This window comes from Plectropomus leopardus, chromosome 23 (genome assembly GCF_026936395.1).
Source record: "Plectropomus leopardus strain MGB_pleo_1.0 chromosome 23, ASM2693639v1, whole genome shotgun sequence".
Classification (NCBI taxonomy): Eukaryota; Metazoa; Chordata; class Actinopteri; order Perciformes; family Serranidae; genus Plectropomus; species Plectropomus leopardus.
Window position 1 is genome coordinate 9,905,991 of NC_142198.1, and position 26,745 is coordinate 9,932,735.

Sequence of the window (26,745 nt, forward strand, 5' to 3'; positions counted from 1 at the left end):
AGGAAAAAAGAAAAAAAAATTCTTTTATTTAAGTTATTGCGAAAGAAAGGAGACATCTAGTGCTTTCAATATGACCTGTCTCTAAAAGAAAACTCACTATTTTAACTTAATGGTGCTTTGGGTTTAAGTGACATTTTTATTGTATCCATACTGTATTCAGTTCATTACACGATTGCTCTGATCCTACAGATATATACAGATATTTGTTATTATTTTATTTTGGGATGTGATGAAGTGTTCAGTGGCTTCCTCTTCCTCCAGTGATGCTGAAGCAGGTCCAATGCTGCTGCACAGTGGATGAAATGAGGAACAGTGTGGTATTGTCTGGAAATGCAAATATATCTTGTCATAAGGCATCACCAACAAGCAATAGTTAACAGGAAATTTAGAGAATGAGGGACAGTTTGAATACACTTAAATGTTGTGAACTTTTTCTCATCTGTGGTGTATTTAAATGTGTATAACTGATAAAGCTTTTTTAAAATTGAGTCCTTTATTTTACCTTACACTGTAAAAGGAAAACAAAGCTTTAAAAATGCTTGGGCTGCCTGAAAATGTGTAGTTGAGTGAATTTGAGAGGACAAGTTAAATCATGGCAGAAATGACCTCAACGTCTTTTCAGATCCAGTCAACTTAACATTTTAGGGCAGTAACTTTTTAAAGTAAAAACAATTTTTTTGTTATTAGAGTGTACTATATCAGGCCTGAAATTCATCCTCTGAAAGGTCAAAGCTTATCATCCCAAATGGAACAAACTTCTAAAATCTCTGCACTAAGGGCTCTTGGAATACTTTTATGTGTTATTTCCCGAAAGACTAATTCATGCAGGCGGTGTTGTGTAAAAGCTGACACATGCTGCATTTTAACGGCAAGGCTAGAGCTGAACACAAAGCAGTTGTTTTGCCTGCAGACAGATTTTAGGTCTCAAACAGAGGGGCGGGATGCCACTGTCAGCATGTGTAAATGACCACGACAGGTGCTAATAGCACCTCAAGGTGATTTGGGCTTTAGACACCCTGGCTGCCATATAGCCCCGCTGAGCATGTAGACACTGTAATCAGTGAATGTGGGTGACAGAGAAGCGCTTGAGGCTTTGCAACTCTTTTCCAGGCCACTGTCCAGTGCTGACCTGATTGTGTTACAGTTTAAATAGGCCTGTTGGGAAGAAAATCATGAATTGGCACATTCATGGGTTTGAGCATCAGTGTGAAGCTGCTGATGTCAGACCTTTGATTATATTTTCATGATTACTTTTCTGTTCAGCATCTAGAGCGTTTGAAGTAATGCGCCCTCACACTGACTTCTGTGCAACAACAAGTGGCGGTAGTTTGATTATTATGTGTACATGTCACATATCAAGACTGAATAATGTCTCTTTTTTGCTCAAGTGGACATGACAAGCTTTGCCATCTGTGCAAGCATGAGTCAGCACCGGACATTTATCCGTTCACACACACCAGAGTGACCCATTGCTTTGTTTCAGACAGGGATCAGCAAGTGCTGCCTCCTGGGGTCTGCTATGCGGTGGCCTTTTCTTTTCATCCTCTTCTCTTAGGTCAAAGTCTCCGCATTACTATTTAACCGAAGAATGAGACTCTATATTTGTGTGTACGGCTGCTGGAAGTTGTGTGACTTGTGTGTGTGGGCCAAATGGCCTGTGGCTCCAACCCTAAATGGAATAGACCTTCCTTTGTGGGTGACATAATGACATACCTCGAGTGATTCTTGGAGGGTCTTGTTGCTTTCGCTCTATTCCCTTGATTTGTGCAGCAAAGTGGAACCTTCCAGAAACACTTTTTTTTAAAAAAAAACTTTTCTGCTGGATGGGGATTTGAAGGTGGTTGTGTGAGCAGGAGGCTGTGCCCTCAAAAGACACTCAAGCATCTCTATGAGCACCAATGTTAGTTCCCGTAAACCATGATTTGGCACCAGCCAGGGCGACGGAGCAAAGCAAATCCTTTTTGTATGCTTTCATTTCTGTTCGTTTTGGCACCTCTCTGTGCCTCTCATTGTTTTTGCATTTTTGTAAAAGTTAAATACTTGTAAAATGTTAAACCTTAATTGAAAGTAGGACTTTACAGATCCTGTTTTTCTCCCCTCTTATCGTTTCCAATGCCCAATCTCGGTATCAGCCATAAACTTGCTTTGTTTGTCAGTGCTCCAATAGTAATTACTTATTATTGTTTATTTATTATTTTTCTTCTATGTGGAGGCCCTATTTGAGTCAGTTAAGTTGGAAAATGACCAAAATCAACCAAATTAAACCAAGTATCATAATGTCTTTTTCCAGTATGTGAAATTCATTAATCTCTCTGTGACGTATCAAGATATTTGTAAGTTAACGTGAACAAGCAATGTAGTCTGTATTATTTTCAAAATCCCTGTTGTTAGGAGGTTGCTGGTAGTAAGATAACCTTAGTGAAACTTTTCTAAACCACATCCTAACAAAAAGTGCAGAAAGTGTCCCATGGATTTTTGCATATGCTCGCTAGCTTGGCAACTTAAACTAATTTAGTAAAAGTAAAGAACTTACTTAGTAAAAGCCCACCACTGTGTCACATTAAAGTGGATTTATTGAGGGGCACAAGCAGGACGTAGAGAAATATCAGTGATAGCTTTACGTTTTTCCAAAAGAATTGGACGCTGTATTTAATGTTTATCCATGACTTGGCCCATCAGTTAAAAAAGTGCAAAAAAATGTTTACGTTCACAAATGTTTGTAAATGCTTGCTTTGGTAGCTTACATAAGCTAATGTAAGCTAATTAATCAGTAAAGGCCTATCTCTATGTCACATTTAAGTACATTGTTGAGAAGCACAAGCAGGGAGTAGAGAATACCAGCGGTCGCTGTACACTTCTTAGCTAAACAGAAGAATTGTAAACTGTATTTAATGTGTATCAGTGAAGTTTGGCCAGTCATCTTTATTAGGTCAGTATCTACAGTAAATCCCTAGTTAAAGGGACACTGAAGGACAGAGATAAATCTTAACTAAAAACAAACTAGATGTCTGCTTAGTTTATTTTTTTCCAACTCAAATGTAGGCGAATATATTGGGTTAAACCTCTAAAAATCGTTGCTGCAAATAAATCACAGCAAACAAACAGACTGTGACAGTGATATCTCTATTGAAGTGGGTGAAATTGCTCTCCTTTTGGGAGTCATTGCTAAACGACACGGTTTATTGTCTTCGACGTGATGGATTTGAGTCAGCTGCCAGACTTGCATGGCTGCCATACTCAGCTGAAATTCAAAAGGAAATTAGCTGCAAAAGCAACAGATTTTGATGTTTATTCAAGGAAATGGTCCCTCTCAGAGTCTTAATGCAGCGAGTAGAGTGTATTGAAGTCCTCAGGATGGGGAGGCTTTGGGGTCTAACGGCAGGATTAAGTGGGGTCACGGCGCACAAATGGTCCCAAGTGATCGTCCGTCAACAACAACATCTCTTGTTCTCCGAAACACGCTCCCTGGCTTGATTGCTTGATCGTAAAGACCACAAACTATCCAATTAGCTTTCATGAGTGCCTTTGTTGTGGACGCAAGTGGAATGGGAAGTGAATTAATTTTGAGAGGGATTGGTCCCACTTGAGGAGAAAAGGAAAGGGCTTCAGAGAACATCTGGCCAGTGATGGATAGATGGAGCAAGTTTTTGGAGTGCGTTAACAAACGCGAATGTTTTCAGTTATGCTGCAAAAGCCTTCATACTCATCTCATTGTTCCCATCTGGGCTTAATCTCTGGAGTGAGACCCAGGGCTGCTTAGTGTGGAAGTGTATGTGTGCAATGTTACTCTGAATCCAGGGCCAAAATTCACTGGTACTCATGTTTGCATAAATTGCCAAGGTACCCGCTGCGAAATGTTTCACTTTTCATTTAATGTTCTTAGTGTTCCTGGCACAGTAGCAATGTTTCCTGTGTGTCCTACTCAGGTGTGCTGGGATGCTGCTTTTCCAATAGTGGAAATCCAGAGAGCAGGCATTCATCCCTACAGAGCTGGGCCAAAAGGAAGTAGCTTCTCTTCATTCTCAGTGGGCCAATGAATGAAAAGTCCTGCCGAACAGAACAAGACATGGCAGCTTCTATTGGATGTTGAGTCCCAAAGAAAATGCAGTTTCAACATCATTTATTCTAAGCCAATAGCTTGGCTAGGGTCTACCACTCATCTCCAATTTGTACTTTTTCTTTTTACTGTATTGAAAATCCTGAAAGTCCTTCAGTTCAAAGAACCCATTGTAGAAACAGAAAATCCCCAATCAGAGACTCCACCAATGGGGCAAGACCTGAGAAGAATGTATAAAATTAAACCTGGCTAGCTATTCTAGATGATGAGCTAGTCTCTGGTATTGTATTTTACAAAACACTGTTTTTCCCCTTTTTGAAAATTCCAGTTGTGACAGACACTTGCTCCGAGTGCAACTACAGACGAAACCTGACAGAGTACTATTGTCTTTCACTTCTGAACCTAATTCTTAATAATATGTATAGTTTTATATCATGGGGAATTTGATTATTTGCTTTTCTCGCAAATATTAAAAGATTGATAACCTTCTCATGTTTCTATGCTATATGTGAAGCTAGTGCTAGGGGAGTGTAAGATTAGCATAAATAATTGAAACCATGGATGTATTAATACAGCATGCAGCTGGGCCCCCGTCATTCCTATGAGAGCTGCTCAGTATTGCATGAAGCAAAAAAACACTCTTTTTCTGTGTTATGAAAGTTCGCAGATTTTCGGCATTATGGGGCCATAGAGCATGCGCTGTCGAGACTAAAGCGGCTTACTTCCAGTTTAGCATCCCACTAGCTTAAATGGCGATCAAAAAATTTAATCTTGCTTCTTTTAGTCTTTATTAATGTTATCTAACTGAATGGATTAAATCTTGATCGTGATGTGAGTCATTTTGCGGCGGTTTTGACACTCACAGAAATGTATCCACTTATTTACATATGTCTCTTACCCAAAGTAAGTCGGTAGGAGAAAGTCTTTCTGAGCCACATGGCATCATGTGACAGATGCAGATGGTGTATTCCACTTTTGGCCACTATTAAAAATTTGTTTCAAAGCCCGGCATTCTTCCTGGGGGCTTGGATTGAAACCAGGAAACAGCTAGCTTGGCTCTGTCTGGTTGTTTTTTTTTTACTAGGTATAGGCATTTTAAGTAACTTCTTTATTTGAGTACTTGCATTAAATTATTATAGAGTCCTTGCAAATGTAATTGCAAAATAGAAATGTAAATTGGCCAACATTGGAAATAAATTTATTGAACAACCAGGCATCAAGTATCCAATTAAACCATAAATTAAAAGTTAATCAGCAAACTTTCAATTGCGGCCATTACATAGGTTGGGTTCAGCACTGGTTAGCACGAGCTAACACAGCAGCAGCAGCAGGTAACATTCAACACCGGGCCATTTAATGGTCCCAACAAACTCACACTGACACGGAAACAGCTTATTTCTGTTGTTACTTTATATGTTGAAACAATGCTGATATCCAAATGAGTTCTTGAGTATTTTGAGCACTCATGGCCATCCATTATTTTTTACAATTACCTGCTTGTGACTTGTGAAAGACATATTGAAAAGGGATTTTTCCCCCTTTTTCTAGTCTCAATGATAAGCAAACTGGTCCTAGCTTCATATTTAGCATACAGACGTGCAAACAAGGCCATGAAAGCATTTAAACTGAAAATTAAAAGATGTGGAACATCAGAATATGTTTTTTTTGCCATTACCCTTCAAAATCATGTGGAACTTGATAGTGTTGTTTGCCTTTCAATCACTTGATGCCAAGTTCTAATAACATGCTGTGACTGACTGCCCAAAGCGGCCTGTGCCAGTAAATGGCATAACTTGGAGTCATGTTGCAGTGTTATGCCAGAGTGTATGCAAGAGGGCATGTTGTTCAGACTTCAATATCAAAAAGCATAATACGTTTTTGTGGTTTCGTGTGGCTCTCAGGAAATGAGATATGTCTTATTGTACCACACACACACTGCAAAACTCTCTGATTTTCTATCAGGCTGCCGTCACGCATTGATATAGAGCTGCCAGCAGATGGCAACATTACAGCAGAGGGACTTTTTGTGTCCAGTTCAGCAGTGATGGCCTCTGAAGGTCCCACGCCCATCACAGATAGTCAACTCTATTGTGATTTTGCAGGTGGCTGCCCCCCATCCCCTCTCTGTTTCCTCTGGAGCCCCTTATGAATGTATTTGTTCCTTCTCCATAAGGTTTATTTGTCATTGCCGGGCTTGAAAGCCGAGCCTCTGGCATCCTGTTCCTCTGATGAAACATCTTGGGCTCCATCTGCAGCGAGCCCACGTCCCTTCCGTCAGCGTGATTGAGCGTTGTTGTTTTATCCTGTTGTGTGTTCCTGGACGCCAGCTCAAACTTCATTTGCAGCAGCCGGGGCCCTCCACGCATCATCTGGCTTGCACATTTTTCACACACAAACGATCTCAAAAGCAGCAGAACCTTGCAGTAGAGCTGCTCTGCCTTGGCTACAGCACATGCGTCTAGCTCTGTCTGTTCTGTTCTGCCCTAGCCTTGACCTCAGATCTGTCCCAGGGTGGGATTGCAGTGGGAGTGCCGGGGAGTGGTGCTAACGAGAGGGGAGAGGGAGCACTCAGGCCCCTCTTGTGACGCCTAATTAGAAGGGAGGGCAGGTATAAGGTGTGTGTTCGTGTGTGTGTTGAAACAGTGCTGGGGAGGATGGTCAGGAGAGGGGAAGAAGCCAGACTGGACTTTGCAGAAAGAAGGAAGGGAAGAGGAAAGAAGGAAGGAAGAGAGGAGGATATTGGAGGCAAAAAGGTCAAGAATGGCAGAGAAAGAGAGGAACCAGACAAGAGAAAGCATCAAAGGAATGTGCAAGACAATGGTTAAACCTCATCCCTTTAGTAAGTCAAGTTAGAGAAGTGAGTGAAAAAAGTGTATTTTTCTTAGGGAAACTAGGTCATAAGTATTCAAGGAATTGATATGTTAATATGACAAATAATTTGACATATAAAACAAAGCAAAAACTATCATCTCATAGTAAAGTGGCAGCCTCCGTGGCTTAAAAATTAGGCCTGTACCTGCTCATTAATTTAAGTTTATGGTCGTTATTCTGGAGCTTAGCTTTTTAGCATGCGCAAAATTGATTTGATCCAACAGAAAAACAACGGTCAATGCCATCGGTGAATGTCATTTTAATTGCAGATAGAATGACAAAAGTCAAGAGGGTTAATATTGGCTTTGCTCCACCCAGTTATCCAAATATATATATATATATATATATATATATATATATATATATATATATATATATATATATATATATATATATATATATATATATATATATAAGGAGTAAACCAATAGGTTCCATCACGCTAGCAGCGTCCAGTATTTTTATGCAGTAAATGCATTTAGCAGGAAATTAAATTAAACACAGTAAAAATTTGTTTGTGCCATGTTAGAAGTTACAGTGGAGTGGAATATTAATGAAGTGATATTGATGTAGATTTAGGAGTTTGCAAGTGGAGAGGGGGTCAGACTCAGAGACAAGGATGTTTGTAGAAATGGGGAAAAAAAGGAGCAATATTGATGAAGTGAGAGTGGAAGCGTTGCATGATGTGTGCATAGAGAGCAAAAGGCCAAGCAGGAGTTGTGTAGAACAAAGCCACCAGCATACATTTGGAGAGTAAAACATAAATATTCAACTGTAGCCTCTTGGAGAAAATGGAGATGCTGTAATTCCAGATCCACTCACTGGCTGACAGGCATGAAAAACAAACACAAGACCAGTTATCTCTCTCACTGACCTCACTCGTTCTGGGAAAGGGTAAAAAGGAGGTTGCATATGGTGTGTGAGAACAGTTATAAGTAATAATGGACAGCTAAATCCAATGGAAACATGATTGACTGAGAGTCTGCTGTGCTGGTTGTCTGACAGGGTCTCTATGGCAAATATTTGCAAGGCTAATGACGCTTTCTGGTGTTCTCACATCTGCTTCCCCCTGTGGCCACATGTGCTTTGAGTAAACGCTGAGCCGCCACGACTAAACACTGGAGACCCCGTTACAAATGATGTGCTATTAGGATTACTATGCATACGCCCACAGAAGCAGATTGATGAGCATGTAATCATGCATGCTTGCAAAGTAGGTGTGTGTCTGCGTGGTGTGTGGATCTCAGTGTAAATGTGCGTGCTTCAGTGTCTGTGTAGACCATTTTTCATACTACTTATGGCTGACATGACATGAGCAAAAGCCATTCATGTGCACACATAGTTCCTTCATTCCTTTTCACTACCATTTTATTTATTTATTTATTTTTTTAAGCCTCTGTGCTGGTGACAGCAATGGCTTGGGGCATTATATTTGCGAGTTGTCCGTCCCATTCTCACAAACGTGATATCTCAAGAAGGCCTTGAGAGAATTTCCTCAAATTTGGCACAGATGTCCACATGGACTCAAGAATTAAATGATTAGAATTTGGTGTTCAAAGGTCAAGGTAACAGTGACCTTGTCCGGCTCATGCGTCCATGTGTGGACATAAGAGAAGAGAAAGATGTAGCGTTAAGAATAAAGTAAATGCTCTACAGATATTGAGCGTGGTCAGTAAAGTCTTTTAGTAAGACATCAGTTTCACCAGTGTTGTTACAAGTTTTGCCTGGTGGAAACATTTGTGGCATCACTAATTAGCTTATCTTATCTTAGCATAACTAGAAACAAGGATACAGCTAGTCTACTTCAAGTGAATTCTTATCTCAAAATTACACTTGAGTAAATATGCTTTACAACAAAGTTGTGTGTGAGTGTATAGTCTTGTGACTGCTTTGTGTGTGGTATGACCATGGGATCATTCTCAGGCTGCTCACAGGGATTACCTTTAGGCCACGGTGTCCTCTATGAAATGCTCTACTATGCATGCACGCATGCACTCACACACACACACACACAAACACACACACACACACACACACACACACGTGGTGAGCAGTGAAACAGCACAGATGTAGCGGCCGCAGCTCAGACTTTGTGGCCCCTGTGAAGAAGCCTGGGTCTCCCCTTTTTGAGGAAGCCCCTGTCTGGGGAATCTGTGTGGTCTGGAAGCATGTTTGTTTAAAGTATTAAGTGTATCTTAAGTGTGTTTATATGTTATTTGTAGGAATGAGGTGGAAAATGGGAAGTCATGGAAAATATAGGCTGCTTTACAGTGATCTCAGGAGATCTGTTATGCAGGCTGAAAATTTTCAGAAATGGTTGTGACCAAGATTTGTTATAAATTTGCCTTGTTAGGTTTAAAGTTTGTATTTGATTAAAGCTTTTTCAACCAAGAAAATAACATTCCTGGTTTAAGAGGTCGTATCTTGACTCGAGAGGCAGGTCTGAACTAAGAGTGAACTTGACTGTGAACTTTAAATGACCTTTATTCAAATTTTTTATGCTCTCAGAAAGCCTGTACAGTCTTGTTGTTTGTATGTTGTGCAGTGATTGATGTTTGACCTCTGAAAATAATTACCCCTATGAGAAAAATGCACCCACGGGTCACTGTTGTTTTACGGTCTCTGGCTCGCTGATGGCATTTGTCTCATTGTGGCGTCGCATTTGAAGTTACCACTGTGGAATTCTGTCCCAGCATACCACTGTGCGGTGACATCATCCACGCTTGTGTCTTGCTCTGATCTCGCTGGGCAGACATGTACCACACGCAGAAATGCAGTCTCGAATACGCCCAGCTTGTTTGAATCTGTCGTGAATATGTGCAGTCCGAGTCCTCTCAGCACTCCCCCCTCCCCGTCCTCTCCTCTCCTCCTGTCTCCGTGATGACAGGTATGCAGCTTGAAAAGTATTTGGCAACCATGACCTGGAAAAGTGCACATTTGACATTGAGCATGTCACTCACCCTCATTTTCCCTGCTCCTCCTCCACATCAGCAGGACATACAGTAATGCTCTTTTTAAATAAGGCCTCTTGTGTTATCGGTACAGTTTCTTCTCTCATCTCAGCGTGATTTGCTTCATAGCTGGAATAGTTGGGATTGTGGTGACCAGGTGGCCTGTGAAGCCACCGAGATGATATGACAGATACTGGATACTCAGCTCCATATGAAAGATCCTAAACTGCATGTTCAGATCATTTAAGCTCAATGTTGAGAGACAGATGAACTGAGAGATGGACAGAGAAACAGAGAGTGAATATCTGAGAGTAAGGTGCAGGGCAGGTGAAGCCTAGCATAAGTTTTGCTCCATGTTGACTGTTCTTATTATAGTTATTGACCAGGTCTCTCAACACACTCGGCATCTAGATCTCAGAGTTCTCAAGAAATGACATCTATCAAAATATGATGCACTGAAGGGCCTGATGAATGGTTACAGGAATGTGTATGTATATATTTGAAGCAGCAGTCCCTCGTGATCAGGATAGAAAATGATTTTTCACCTTTAAACCTTTTAGCTCTCAATAACTGTTAGAGGCCTGAAGAGGTAAATCTATCCAGTATTTTTCAAGAAAATGTCACATTCTGAAAATGAGTAGCAGGACACTACTTTTCTTCTCTCTTGTGCATTTATAATCTTGTGACCTGTCAGACTTTTCTTGTTAGGGTCTCCCACATGTATGTTTGTGGTGGCCTGCCACAAGGTCAGCATTTGCCGCCACATAATAGATTTTCCATTTTAGAAGTTACACCATTCATTAGCGTGGTGAATACTATTCAGTGATTCAGAGCACCACACCTTCAGAGCGCAGAGAGTACTCTGGGTACAGACAGAGCAGCAGGCACAGGCGAAAATGAAATGCAACCATTAGTCAATTAATATAGAAGTAAAACGCTCTGTTTTCTTAAACAACATAATTTCATTTTAGTGTTGTTTACTGTTTTTCTAACCTACTTTAGATGAAACCATCTGCATTCCCATAAAACCATGCAAGTTGCTGTCCAGCGCTGGCTCAAAAAGTTTGCTTTCACTCACCTGTGCAGTGGCTGCTCTTCTTATCGATCAATCTGAACTTATCTGATCGGATTGATCAGACCAGAGACTGTGACACTCTGTGACTCAAACTCAACAAACTGCTGTTAAGGAAAAAAAAAGTTCTGCCTGTGATGCAGTCTCCGACCCTGCAAAAAGGTACAATTCAGAGAGGGGACACAGAATGATCACAAATGGACACACACAAAGACTTTGCTGTTCCATCTGTTTGATTAGTAGATTATTTGTTTAATCTATAAACTATCCAAAGCTGATTGCTATCATTAGCCAAGATCAGTACTGTTCAGTATTTAGTACCACTCACCATGTTTTTACTCTCAAACAATAATTTTGCCACTACTGTTTTCCCCGTTAGCTTCTCTACTCAAACTTGTGTTGGTTTCTCAGCTGAGACTGTTCTTATTTTGGTCAAAATAAAAACTTCCACCCAGAGTAGAAGATCAGTGGATTCTTACTTCTGACCCAAAGAAATAACATCTCATTTGATAAACCTGCTGACATTTTAAGTTCCTGCAGGGAAACATCTGTCTGTTCATCTGTCACACTCAATATTTCATACAATATTCACTCCAGGTGCACGCTACATCATTTTACCATCTCACCACCAAATGGATTTTGATGAAACCTCAGGAAATCATGTTGTTAGATTGCACAACAAGGTGACATAATGCCTGAGGTGAATTGCACTATTCATCAAGAATATTTAGTTTAATGTTGACTTGTTTTTTAAATGCAGGCGGAAGATGGAATGAGGGAGAGGCTTGCTGGATTTTGACTGACGCAGAGAGAAAACAGGGATGTTTTCACTGACAAACAATGGCATGCTGTGTGTGTGTGTATTAGTGCAAGGAGTGAGCAAGAGCCATTTGTATGTTTTAAGTTGGTGAAAGATGCGTGTGTGTGTGTCAGTGCGAAACAAGTACGTTCGCTGACGTTGATTGGCAGGAGGGCGCAGCAGGAATGTGCCTGGCTGCAGCTCTCTGCGGGACAGGTACAAACCGCTCCATCATCGCATGAGAGAGTAATCGTTACGGGCAAATCATTACATGATCAGAGGGAACCGAGTCTTTGCCAAATATGCATAGCCTTCGAGGACCTTTTTTTGTGGTGGTAGGGAGGTCAGAAACAGTAAGGGAATGATAGAGAGAGACACAGAGAGAAGAAAATGTATGATACTAACAGGATGAAGATTTTAAGACAGGATTAGTTTGACAGGAGGTAGAAGGGTGACGAAGATTAGTTTGGTCTCTGCGATCAGTGGACAGACTGTTCCGGTGCATAGTAGCTTGGCACAGAAGCTGAAGGTGTGGGAAGGAATTTGTGTTTCCTAAGATAGTAAAAGCATGACCTGACCTACTCCCCCTCTGACTGGCTACTACTCCTTGCTGTTGTTGGTTGGGTTGATTGAATTAAGGCAAAAGGAGTGAAACCAGATTTGTGCTCAACAGAAATTACAAACTTTAGACAAAAGTCAGTGTTGCTCAGCACTTTCCTTTTATGTTGTGCACCTGGGGAATTTTGTCGTAGACAATGTCAGATTCTGTGGAAAAAGGCTACTTTCGGGCGGTATGATGCAGACCAGGCCGCAGCAGTCTGCAATGTCTACCAGCAACTACCGTAATATAAAAAGCTAGGAAATCTTTATAGGGCAGTCTGGAGGGGAGGTGGATGGGTCCAAAAAACCCTGGACTTTCATCAGGGAGCCAGCTTTTTGCTTCTTGTGTGATTTTGAATCCATATCATTATTATTATTATTATTTTTCTAAAAATAGTCATGTGCTTTTGTTACACATAAAAATGTAGTGTTTTGCCTACATTGTAAGAGTATTTTGGAAAAAAACTGTATGCATGTAAAAAGCAGAAACTGTGCATTTTCTGTGAAAACAGAGCTTTATATTGAAAGGACACAATGCACATAACAAACCTAAATTTATATGCCATTCCAGAACAACAACAACAGATGCAGGAGGTTTCCTAGCCCGTCATATTTAGACGTGAAGGTCCACCGACAAATCGGTGGTATTTTCCGGTGTTTTATGGGAATGTGTTGCGCTGGCATACCACGGGAAGAAAACAACAGTATGTATTTATTTGGTTACATTTCCTAGTCCATCGTAACAAGGGGAGTCTGCCACTAACAGACAGACTTATAAGAGTGTCAAGGACCTTACCATAAATCAGGCTTAAGATTGGTTAGGGTTAGGGTAAGGATAAGCCAATCAGAGACAGAAGGGCGGGTAATGGCTTCATTATACTATAATGCACATTTGCGTTTGGGAAAGTAGTTGGCCTCAACCAGAAGAGAAGAAATGCTCCTCTTAGTAAACCTAAAGATTTCTAATATACATGTTCATGGTCACCTAACATAAACTGTAAGCCTACATTAGGTGATCACCGGGTTTGTTCTGAGTGCTGTAGTCAATTGCAGCAATTAGTTAAGTAGTGAAATTACTTTTAAAATGAGCACTTTGCATGGTTATGGTTGATACTTTTTGATGAAGCACAGACATGTGTACTGCCTTGTCAATAGTTAGATTACAGACATCATCACCATGACAGTGTCAGACATTTTTCTGAAAGCTTTTTCTGTCAATGGACTATCAAAGGAAAATGAATATAAGGATGCACTCTTAAATAACATTTATTACAGCAAACCTGCACAACAAATGTAAAGTTCAGTACAAATCCTTATCCAGTGATTAAACATTTACCCACAGAAAGTGATGAGTAATGTCCTGATCTTATCTGATGTGCACTCCTTACGCACACTTTGTTAAAGGAAAAAAGTCGTAATGGTGAGCTCAGTTTATGGTTCATTAATCTGTCCATCAGACTCACATTTTCCCCATTAACCTTGTTCATAGTCAAATGGAAGTCATTTTTGTACTTCATGTACTACTATTCAGTGGAATTAGATGCGATATAAGATTCGGAAAGTAATTCTGTAAATGTTTTGTATACTAATTGACATGTCTCATACAGAAATTACATTGAATGCAGATTGTTTTAGCATTTGAATCCTTTAGTGTTTTACTTAAACTGTCACAGGCTCTGCAGGCTGCAGCAAGAAGACAAATAGTCCCATGCATCTAGAAAAGGTGACATAAAACCTTCATAAAACAAACTGCATAATGTAACTGGAATAATTCTGTAAAAAAAAAAAACCTGGCTTGTGTATGTTCTCACAGCACACAACATGTTAACGAGAAAGCCAACTTCGCGACAGTTGGTCGATCAATCACTTCAACATTTTGTCTGAGCGCATTATAGTTCCACCTAAATGTAACTGGCAAACAGCCTTTTTTTGCATAACAGCTCTGGAATTTATTGCACTTGCCCAAAGCTAACAAAATGCCAGTCTCTCACCTCATATTGAATGATGCTCACTTGCCCGGCGTTAATATTACAATATGCGGTTGTAATTGCAGCGGCTTAATCTAGGCTGACAACAAATATTTTTGCAGGGGAATATTTTAAAACCAGACTGAGCTTGCAGACCGCTAATTTAAACAACAGATGTGGAAATGGGCAATGCTAGCAAAACATTTAGGTTTACAGACCACGGTGATGCTGAAAGACAGCTGCAATATAGCAAGGTGGAGGTGTTCTTTATAGTATTTTAGCGACTTAAAAAGTAAAATTGTAATGAATCAAAGCATGTGCAGTTTGCATGTTGCACCAGCTGTTGAGTAACTGGATCTGCTGCTGTGTGCAGGTGTGTCAGGCAGACACACCGCCTTGAGGTGCAGCGGAGGATGTAGGTTCATGTTCAACAATGTGTGCCAAAACTGTCTCGCTTGTCTTGATTTTTTTTAAACTTTTATCTGTGCATCCATGCTTGTCTGTAATGCAACCTTAGGTGATTCTTGCTCCAACATGCCATTATCTTTTGGGTGAAAGTAAATATGCAAGTGTGGGCTCCCATGTCTGTCTTTTCATTTTATTGTTTTTTATATGCTTGACATATTTGATTTATGTCTTGTGCTTATTAAGAAAGCCCAGCAAGCAGGGTAAAGGTATTGTTATATCATAAATCCCTGTTTCATTTCCTCCTTCTAATCTTTGTACGCTCATAGTTTCAGCTTAGCTCAGCAGTGTGGCCTTGCATGCCCACTGGCTGACTCACTTAGCTCCTGCTGAGCCCTGCTCCTGGGGTCTGGGGGTTCACCTACGGGCCTCTCCCTTTTCCGGGCTCAAGCCTACTTCAGCTCCCAGGCTTCCTGCTCCTCACAGGTCAAACTCAGAATGTGTAGGCGAGTAAGAGCAAGATAGATGACCAGTGCATGCACGTGCACATGGGCCATAGGTGTGCATGCACGCCCTGCAGGGACCCCACCCTCTAGTTTGCCTTGTTCTCCTTCAGTGTGGTGCAGCGTGGTTAAGGTGTGGATCAGGGCCACTGAGGGCAAGATGATTTCCTCTACCCCAGTGAGAAAGAAAAAGACAGAGAAATAGAAATATGGTAGTGGTTTGCCCAGAGGTAAGCACATTCTCATGTCAAGTTTGTTTTTTAAGAGGGCGAGGAGCACTCATGCTTATTTTGCACCTGGCCTTAAATCTATCGAGCTTGTGTTTGTGTAATAAATTCTGTGCACTTCAACAACCTAATTTTATCATGGTATCTGATTGGAGCCGTACCCCCTATGTGCATTAAGCCAGTTATTGACAAAGTTTCCAACTGTTGAGATAAATTTGGAACGACATTTCCCTGCGTTTATGTGATGATCCAGGGCAGAGGACGGATTGCTTTTCTTTCCGCTGCACTAATCCAGGTTGTTGCAGAGGCTCGGCCAGTTAGTTAAAAGTGCAAATTAACCCACTAATCGCACACACAGAACAGCAGAACTCCCATGTAGGTGGGACTTTGTGACTGCCAATCATTGTCTGACATGTCAAAGGTTACATTGGTCAGACTGTTGGATCCAGCTGTGCAAGTCAAGGAGTTTTACTGTACGTAAGACCTTGGCTCCTGGACACTCACCTAACTTGCATGCCCCAGTTATCTGGATGACGCAAGTGAATCAGGGCAGATCCACCACTTGTGTCTCATTAATATCAGGCACACCCAGCTGTTGTCATAATCCTGCTGTGTGCAAGGCTCTTTGGTGCTTCCATCCTCTTCTACTTCATCAGAAACACTTGGTCAGCTGCTCAGTGGCTGTAATTATCTTTCCGTCCCTCTCTTGTGCTCTGTTAGGCTTACAGTTATGATGACCAAGATTCAATTCTTAGTAATCTTTGAAGAAGAACAAAGTAAGATTTACTCTGTTACCAAGGCTCAAACTGAAACAACTGAGAAATGTACACAAAATTTTAAAGACACAATATAAAAAAATGCAAAGCAGTAATGTGGCTATGCATAAAGCATATAAAGCAGCACACACAGTATACTGTAGTGCAGTCCTGAAATAATAACAGGTTTCTCAGAGTAATAATAGTTTAAAAATTCAGCAACCAGAACCAGAAAGTATCACAGCTTGTGGTGCCAAGCTCACTCCACAGTTTATTAAAGTCTTTTTTTTTATTCATCAGATGGAAAATATTTTATTACTCCTAAATTTATTGAGCTCTTAATCCAAGAGAATGTGACCACTGAATATGAGTTTTAAATGAGTTTTCACGCCATAAATGGTCTATTAACATTTCAGTTGTTGATAGAAATGGACAAAAGTAGAGAGATTGAAAGAAAAACGCCCCGTAAAATCATTTTTAAATGTATAAAAAACTCAAATCATGGTTTGGGGAATTTTAAATGATGGGGTTGTGTGTCTGCAGAGGCAAAAGATGAGTCCAGTTAAAACCAAGCACAGATGCTAAAGAGGTCTTTTTGTATAACATACATTTTTGATTTGTTTAGTAGGCCACTAATTTCAGATTTACACCTAGTTTCCACACAGTTTTGTTTTTTGACTGTAGGTCCATATAGTATACAGATTGCACCCCTGTTGTTCAATACAAGAAAAAGGTAGAGAGTGCAGGTATAATGAAAGTTAGAAAGGTGGTGGGCCATGTTACTTTTCTCACAGAATAGTGATGTAGGTTTTATTTTGACCAAAATTATTATTTGTCCTCAGATTTAAGTGATTTAAATATTAACAATAAATAAACATTAAACTAACAACACATTTTCAACAAAAATTGACGACATATTAGTCCATATATATATATATATGAACACAAAAGTCTGTGTGCTGGCTTGCATGCTTGTGTGGTTTGTCCCAGTTGTTTTGTTGCCACTTCTTGCTTAATTTTGTGTGAGACACAGACACATTTAGTCCATTGATAAGTTTTACTTTTAACTTAACTTTTAATAAAGACATGTTTTACTAACCACGAGTGGGAAATGTATGATTCCACATATACGTGCAGGTTGCTAAAACAGTAATTAGTTCATCATTCTTTCATCTTTGAAATTTTCATGTCATAGGTTGTCAAAGAGTATTTTTTGTCATAGTTTTTTTCATCGTGGGAAAGTTTCACTGAAGGCGGGTCATTTTTACATATGCAGTTCTCGAGGCACTTTCCATCTGTAATAGTTTCAGAAATTAATTTCAAAAAAGGTCAGAATATGAAAGGCAATGAAAAACATCCCCATTATCATCACTATAGTGTAGATGGTCGCGCTGCCGCTCAGAACACAACCACACCGACCTAACACATGTCTTTACCTCTCTGTCCTTTCCGTGACCCATAATTCCCTTCTTCCTGCCCACCTAACTCTTAAAGATTAACAGAGTGCTCACTACCTGTCCACCTGCTAGAGGCATCACATTTACGGGCACCAGGGTAATCTCAGGGGTCCAGTTGGTTTTCTAATCCTTGGAAACAGAAATGGAGAGCCCGTCCAAGGGCAGGCTGTTCAGTTTCCAGGGGGATCTGTTATTGGAACAGCCATTGTTCAGCTTGGGAGGCCACCTGTATCAATATCAGAATTTACTGCGCCAAACGCAACTTATTTGGATATCGTGTTTTCTTGGCATTACTGAGATGTTACGCTGTCTTGATTTTACCTTGATTATGGCTTGGACTTTTGTCCATGTGAAAAGACGAAGAAACAATCTAGGGCTGGCTTGTGCAATGATTTGTGCCAGTGAAGGTTTTTGTAGAGGTCGTGCCCTTGCTCCAAACACACAGGGGTGTTTGGTAGCAGCACCAGATCGCTATAAAGCCCTACTTGAAGCTTTCATTGGTTTCATCTCGTGCCCCCCTGACTTGATATACCCTCAGGATCTCTCTGTGTCACCTGAATATCTGTAGCCAATGTGAAACCCGCAGAATGCGAAGCCATCTCTGTTACACATGCCAACAACAATGGAAGGGGCTGCTTGGAGTACGTTTTGAAGGTTTTGGTTGCAGAGGCAATTTTGGAGCTATCAGATTGAAACTCAAGATGCCAGAGCAAGTCAATTCTGTCAGGAATTTCTAAGAGGGGTGTGCGCCTTTTTTGAAAGCCACTTTCTTAATGTAAGAAAAAAAGAAACCCTTTCATGGCCAGGGAATCTCTATCACAATGGAGTTGAGGATGCCACTATTGGGTCTTAGCGTCTCAAATGTCTCCAGTGTTTAAAGTACCATGTCTTTAACTCTGAGGTTATCTGTAACAAAGCCACTCAGGTATTTAGGTGGCCTGAATGTCTTTGATAAGAAGCATGGTATTATATTTCCATAAGTAGATAAGTTGTTATGTTGGGGTGTAATACTATTCCATTCATTTTAGAAGTACTGTTATCTGTTCTGTCACTGTGTACGGTCCAAAACTTAATGGACCCTCTGATTTTTGTTTTTTAGGGTCTGGTAGCTACATACTGTACTATATTAACTTGATATTTTCCACTTCTGACTGCATGTAGGTAACACGACCTAAACCAAATGATTTATGTGATACCCCCAGTCTTTGTGAATGTGTTAGCACTGTAAGTCGAGCATGATCTATCTCTCCAAAACTGCATACCCTTGCACACTCATGTCCTACCTGTTCCTCCTGACAATGAACTTTGATTCAGTGCCTCAGCTTGTGTAGATTTTAGCGCTGTTGAGAGACAGCTTCCAACCACTTGGATGCTCTTAGGTTTCACGCCACCAGGGGTTTGCTCTTCACTCTGAAAGAATAACATTTCTTACACAAACTCAAGCCACAGCCAGCAAGTTTTAAGAGACAGATTCTTCATATCATAGGATGAAAGTAACCTGCGTCAGCCAGCCAGCCTGTCAAATTTGTCCTATTGAGTGCAGAACTGTGGTCGCTCTATGGGGAAGGCATCAATACTGTAATACCATCAGGGCTGTCTGCACTAACAGTTCAAAAGTTGTCTCTAATGTTTTTGTAATGCATTTGATGGAGTGTGGCGAATACATGAAATGATAAATGATATCCAGTATTCATTTCAATCAAACATAGTTAATTGGTGAAGCCAATGGAAGATGGAAGAGGCCAACAGAACAAAGTAACAAGATATGGTATGATTGAAAGCATTTTTTTAACGTATCCTTATGATGCCAGAACAGCACAAGAGCCAGGTCAGTGTGCCCCAGAGTTGCGATGGAAAAACATAAAAATGTCTTCCCATAATTGTAATGGTGTTTTGTCAGTAGACTCTTCTGTGAGCCTTGTTTCTGAAAAGGGAAGGACAGGGAGAGGGAGGCGTCCAGCGATTCTTCAGCAGGCTTGTTCTGTAGCTGTGCCCAGCAGTGCCAAACCCTGCTCCCTGCTGAGATGACCCTGGGCACACGCTCCAGCTGTGCAAACACAGCCGCATTGCTGAGCACACACTCACGTTCAGGCTGAGCCAAATCCAATTATATGCCTTGCCTTGAGTTTTTTTCTTCTCTTTTCGTTTCATTTCAGTAGCGCATATTCAGCCACCTTTCTCAGTGCACATGAGCCGTGCTGCCAGGCTGAACAAGGCTGACAAACGCACCACTGTGGCTTTTATATTTCTCTCGTGTGAACATTCCCCTGCTTGTCAGCTTAATTTCTCAGCCTTTTGCTCATTTTTCTTCCCGAAACTCTGCCGTGACAGTCGGTATCCATTTAGTTTGAAGGAGAACCACCAAAGTCAACATGGAGGGGATGCGAGCCACTCGATTGTCTGCCAGTCGACACAGACACGCAGTCAAAAAGATGTTTTTGTCAGGAAGGTTTTGCCCACATGAACATGAGCACCCAGCCAGTTGTGTTACCTCCAGTGACCTGTGGTGCTTCAGGTCACACTAGAATCTAAGAAACATGAGAAGTCAGATTATCAGGCAAGTTTTAAACAAATCAGACGTTAGTAAGACGTGTTTGGCTGTGAAAACGGGTAAATAGTGTAATCATCCAAACTGTCTGTTGTATACGTCTGTCAGGCTTCGTTGACATTGAGCTACAGCACTTGACATAGTTGTGTACGCACACTGTTTTCCTGTGCTTTTAGGAAGTTTTACTGACATAAATGGTTGACTTACTTTTGGATGTATCTCCAAATAATGTGTTTAAAACCTACAGTAACTTACTCATGTCATCATTCTATGTCCCCTCTCTTAATTTGGAAGTTTTTAGCTAAGAAGCTGTGAGCTATAAACCTGTCATGGTTTTTTTCCCCCCTCAACAGCAGTTGAGGAGTTTGAATTGTGGAGTCAATAATTGATCTGTCAGTCCTGTCAGAGCAGATCAGATCAATGGATCAGAGGAGCAGCTGCTGCAGGAGAGTGAAAGCAAGCTTTTAGATCCAGCTCAAAAAATGGTTAAGTTTTACTTTCACTGCACATGATGTTCTGCTGCTCTGCTTGTGCCCAGAGTATGCTCTGCTTGTGCCCAGAGTATGCTCTGCATGCCTGGTGCAATAAATAACTGACTAACACTCCTAATTGCTCCTAATGAGTGATCCAGCTTAAAAAATATAAAATCAATACCAGGAGGCAGATATTTTAATCATGACAGGCTGCCACAAATAAATGAATATGTTGGAAACCCTATTATTGAATGAATTTGCGCCCCATGAATGACATTATGGATGTAAACATAGACTTATTTACTTAACATGACATTTATCAGTATGGGGTAGGTTTTGGCAAGTGAAGTTATGTAGGATAGGTTTCGGTAAAATAACATGGTGACAAAGTTCCTTAAAATGAATCAAAGTTTACATGGTCCTGAACAGTGGTTCTCTTAAGGGAAAGTATGACCCTTCCACCACCCCAACCTGCCTCTTTACGCAGACTAATACCGTCTTTACTACCATTAGCACATTCGTCACATGATCGCAGCCTTCCCAAATTTTACTCAAATCACTAGCTCATGATTACATGGGATATACGAGTACTGGAGCATTTCTTTTTGTTGGTATATGTACGAACAATGCATGAGAACCATCTGGGCCACTTGGAGGCAGCAGAGACTAACAATAAACACAACGTTGACTTTTAATCACCATATAAAGTTGACACGGCTAACATTTGAGCAAACATTTGTCATGTGTCATCCCTGGCAATTGTAAGTCCACTCTGCCTCTAGCTCTGTTTTGGTCTCCCCCCTGCAGCTTTAAACAAGTCTTATGAGGCAAAGCCAAAATGCAATGTTAGCAACATCCAAAACTATGAAATAGAGAAATAGTACAACAATTGTAACTTCCCCTTAGTCTGAAATATGTTTCCATGTAATACAACTGTCTGACACTGCACAGATTTTCACTTCAAATGACTCGCAAGCTGAACTTACATGCTTGGAAGCTGAAACCCCACTCAACTGATAAAGTCATTAAATGGAATATCAATTGTGTCCAGATATGTGTCCAGATATGTGTCACTATGTGTAGCTGATTTTCATTTGATCTGTTTACCAGTGTCTGCACACAAAAGGCTGCTCCCTGTCTGCATTCTCAGAGAACAAAAGCAGCAGAAGAAGAAAAGTACGGACTATCACGTTGCCATCAGCTCAACGAGCAAAGAGGCTGCAGACACGAGCTGACATTTTAATGGCTGCAACCTTGATTCTCAGGCTAACTCTGACTTAAATGCCGAAGAGAGAATATTACCACAAGTATCTGATTCCAGCTACAAAGACACACACTAGAACACATTTTTTCATGCTGTAAAAATCGCATTTAATTTAAGAATGCTGAGTAATTTTTCCCACATATTTGGGATCTGTCACTGGCTGCACCGCTGTTGGAACAAGTCAAGTGTTATCTTAACTGACAAAAGCTTGTTTGGGAAAAAATGTTAAGTAGTTTTGGGTGAGAGGGGTACAGTAACACCCTGACAAGTGAATCTTTCCATTTCCGCTGAACTGCAGTGCCCTCACAGTATATATAAACTGACCAAACTAGACAGCAGGAGAAGCTACTTTTGGCTCCGCTGTTGCTTTGGATCTAAATGATTTTCCTTAGATAACAGAGCGCTTGTCGGCTCGGCCCACGGGGAGCCTTAATGCAAAAACAAACACATGATATGCTGTCTCTCACTGTCGCTGGGCTTATATGGGAATGACCTGCCATGCTTTGAATACAATGAAAAAGCAGAAGTTCCTGGAATTTGCACTTATGTACATGCAAGCCGAAAATCTGAGAAAAGCATAACAAAATCAAAGAATGCAGCAGAAACTTCACAGCAAACGTGGAAATCCCTATAGGAATATTACAACAGATACAGTGAGTAAACACTACATTATTTACATGACAGTGTCACACACACACAGGCACATGCAGGACATAAAGTTAGACAAACAGTAGTGGGCTCACGCATGGTGTCAGATAAATCTCCCACGGCGTGTTTAAGAGTTCAAACGGCGCCTCTCATCTGTCTCTTTAATACAAAGGGAATGTGGGGGGGTGAAATGTGCCATTCACCCACCCAGTATCACCCCCTCCTTTCAAACGCCACTTTGGCTGCGTCCCAGATGTCAGGGACGTCACTCATCAAACCGCCCCCTCTCGCCAGCAATTACACAAGTATGACAGGGATGTTTGAATATTTTTTCTTGACGTGCTATCATTGTCGCAAGACTTTGCAATCATCCTCCATTATTGGCGTCAACTGCCGATTCTCAAGACACTCACTTTCTGCATGTCTATCATGCTTAAATGCATTTTTTTGGGGTTATGTAATTAGAAAATTCTTGATAGCAGATTGACCTTCGGTGAGAGTCCATTTTAGTCCATAGAGAATCTTTCATGGTTGTTTTCTGTCAATCTTCCTGGTTAATTGCACCCTTTGGAATCACTGCATATTGACAAGACAATGGACGGACAACATTAAGCTGTCACATTATGTTGACTATGTCATCGTAGACTGGTGGGGAAATACATTGTCCTCTCTGATCATTTGTGGATGTCTCAGATATAGTTCCCTGGGGTGATTGTCATATTTAGAGGACCCTAGACAAATCACTGGGTTTCCCCAGCTCGTCTGTCAGAGCGATGATGATGTTGTGGTTTGTTTGGCTGCAGGAAAATGTCGAGTCAAGTGGGGATGTCGAAGAGTGTCTGCCAGACAGAGATTGGGGCCCTTTTTAAGAGTGAATCATGTTATTATCAGCATTTGTTCTGGTAATGTAGGACAATCTGAAACGGACTGTTCCCATAAACATGGAACTTTTTTGCCCAAAATTGGCTTTATGAAAAAAATGTTGCCTTGTGAAGTTGTTTTGTGATGGAAATCTGAGAAATTATTACAAATTAATCATAAAATCTGCAGAAAATTAATGTTTTAAAAGTACTATGTCTTTTCAGCATAAAAAAATGCAGATTGATAATCATAATAAGATTTGCCTCCATGCAAGCGCTAGCCTTGGCTAAAAGTTGGTGGTCAAAGGTCATGGACACTGTGACCTCACAAAACATGTTTTTGTTCATAACTCAAAAAGCCATTGTGACACAATTATGATAAAATTTCACTGAAATGTAAGATAGAATTAAATGATGACAATTATATATCCAAAAGGTTAAAGCTTAACTTCAATGTGACATAAAAGAACCCCCACACGATTACTCAACGTCATAACTCAGGGAAAACATTCACACATTGACATTTGACATTGGGTCAGATGCTAAATTAGTGACACCGATGTTGGATGCCCACTTGATACTATGCTGATTGTATAGATCCTCTGTTCTGCTGGGTTGAAGATCTGTGTCAAGCATCCATGTCTTCACAGACGTGGATGTAAACTGTAACTGCAACTTATAATTCTAGTTTGTCTTTTCCTTGCATACATTTAAAGTCAATTGTAACAGCAGAGACTCTTCTAGTTTTAATGTTTCTTCTTCAACTCTTAATGCTAGAGTAAGTTTAAAAAAAATCATGTCTTCATTTAATAGATCCATATCTAAAATGAATGAAAATGAGGCAAGCAAATACTTGTAATCATCTTAATTATAGGTTTATCAGCCTAAACATAGTATCATTCTGAAACTACAGAGTATATTGGCGTTTAAAAACTTGATCACCAAACAAATTCCCAAAGAAAATCCCTCTGGGCCATAATTTGATGATTTGGGTTATACGATTTATAAAAATTATGGCTACAGCTCGTGAGTGTTGAAGGATGTGGTCACTATTATGCAAAGAGAAAGCAACTGAAAGAAAAGTTTAGGTCTAAGTAACAGGCAGAAAAGTTACTGGTCAACATCCAAAATTCTTTCCACTTGGTGCCCAGTGTGCAGCTGGCTTCTAGTAATGCAAAGCACAATTGAAGAATGGAGTGTGGATTATGGAGCGGAGGGCTGGATGGTTAAAGATGCCACGCTACAGGCAGGGCAGCATTTCATTATTTGCCTCGCTGCCAGCCAGATGAGATCATGGCTCGAGAATGCCACAGAATATGGAAATTAAGATTGTCCGATGGTCAGGCAGCTCCGCAAATGAGGGGCTTAATTTGGGGGCAGGAATGCAACAGCGATTCGGCGGTAACCGCAGACGGCGCTATGGAGAGGACCAGGGCTTTCATGGCGCATGTTGATGTCGGCGAAAACAGTTTAGGAAACTCGGCGGAACAAATTTGTTGGCCCTCGCTGTGGTATGAGAATGGGGTCTTCACAGATTGCAATTTTCTCTTGTGTTTTAGTTAAGAGTCCTTAGCAGTACCTTGCTGAACAATACCAAAGTTTAATGTGTTTGGCCCTCAGCGATGTGCGGTTGTGATTCAGGCCAACAGCTTGCCAGGTTTGTTCTTTGTCTATTTAAAAGAAAACAGCGATTACTGGATAGGTCTTCTGGGAGGTCTGGCATGGACGGCTTTGCATGCATTTCATGGTTGGATCCATGTTTGGGACATTGCCACCGTCAATTGTGCAGAGACTTACAATGGGATGTTATGTTGAATAAATGGGTAAAATTGGGGAAATGACCAGATCAGAGAGCGCTGCTTGATTTTAGGCCCTTGAGAAATGGCCAAAAAGTTACCCAAATCCAGAATGTGCTGCATCAGAGGTTCATAATTAGACATATTTTAGACATATTTGCAATGGACTCCAAATTTCAGAATGACTTGTATGTTTGTGTTACAGCAGTCCAAAAAAGATACAAAATTTGAAAAGTGCACTTTTCATTTGAGATTCCATTTCTGTCTATTTTTGAATACTGATATAGAAAAATGAGCTTCTGGGCCAGTATGACCTTCAAATGAGCTGTTCACATGATCTCAAACTTGGACTCCCACTCATGAGATGTTTGTTCTCTCCTAAAAAAAGGGCAGTTTGGTTCACAAAAATCAAACTGATGATTATTAACCTGAGCATTATATTGAATGTCATAAAAAAGTAAAGCATGAATGCAGTAAAAGTAATACATTTTGCCATATGAAAATCCTTTTTTGATTTAATGGAAAACAGTTAGAAGTATTTAATTTCACCTCTCTAATGAGGGAAATGACTAAAACCTTAAAGGAAAGTTAAAGGAGAATTCCTGGGGCACCTCTACAAAAACCCATATAAACTGTTATCATCAATCATCCAGTGACAGTCACCTTTATGTGTGAAATTACCCTGGTGTTTTGAATCAGTCGTGCAGCAGCACACATGCACTGAACAGTGAACTCGTTGGCCCGCTACGTGTGGAACATTGTGTTGTAATTGTGCCACCCAGCTGTCAATTTTAATCCCTCTACGAACTGATATGATGAAGGACGACAGATGTTTGTATTTGTGTGTGTGTGTGCAGTATTATGGTTACTGTATTACTGAAGCTCTGAATGGAAATCCACTGCTTAGTTATGGCTTTCTTGAACACACTACTACACCATCTATCTTTGAAGCTGCTTTTGTCAGGGCGGGCGGTCTTTGTGTTTACACACTCGACATCACACACAGCTTTATTACTGATAGAAATTGGCGGTCACGGTTGCTTAACACCACTGAGAGCTGTAGATCGGCCAATGAATCGATCAGACTAATGAAAAGCTGTGATGGAGAGCTGTAGCACAGCTGCTGCAGACTCCACTCTGTCCATGTCTGATGGTTGGACTGCTGCCAGTGTTGTGTTAATGTGATAGTATGCAGCGTTCACTCTCACTATGCAGAGGGGATGGTTCTCAGTGATGCTTTTAGTTAGTTACAGAGTGTGTGTGTTCTGGATCTTGGACTGAATACAGGTGTTACACACTTATAACACAAAACATACAGTAGTGTTCGACATATAGATATCAACAAACCTGGATGTTTTTTACTGACACATTGTGGCATTTCCCAGTGAAGTTTGAGTCACAGAGTTTGCGGCACATTGCATTGTTTCCCAGCAGCATTTTTGGCACCGAACACGGGTGTTTTTTACCAACACATTGTGATGTTTGAGCCATG

At 40.7% G+C, this 26,745-nt stretch overlaps 1 protein-coding gene across 1 annotated transcript in view; it reads left to right on the forward strand.

Moving 5' to 3' along the window:
* The window catches only part of LOC121961924 (ADAMTS-like protein 1), a 106,261-nt gene that overhangs the window by 263 nt on the left and 79,253 nt on the right, over nt 1-26,745 (forward strand). The window lies entirely within an intron of this gene.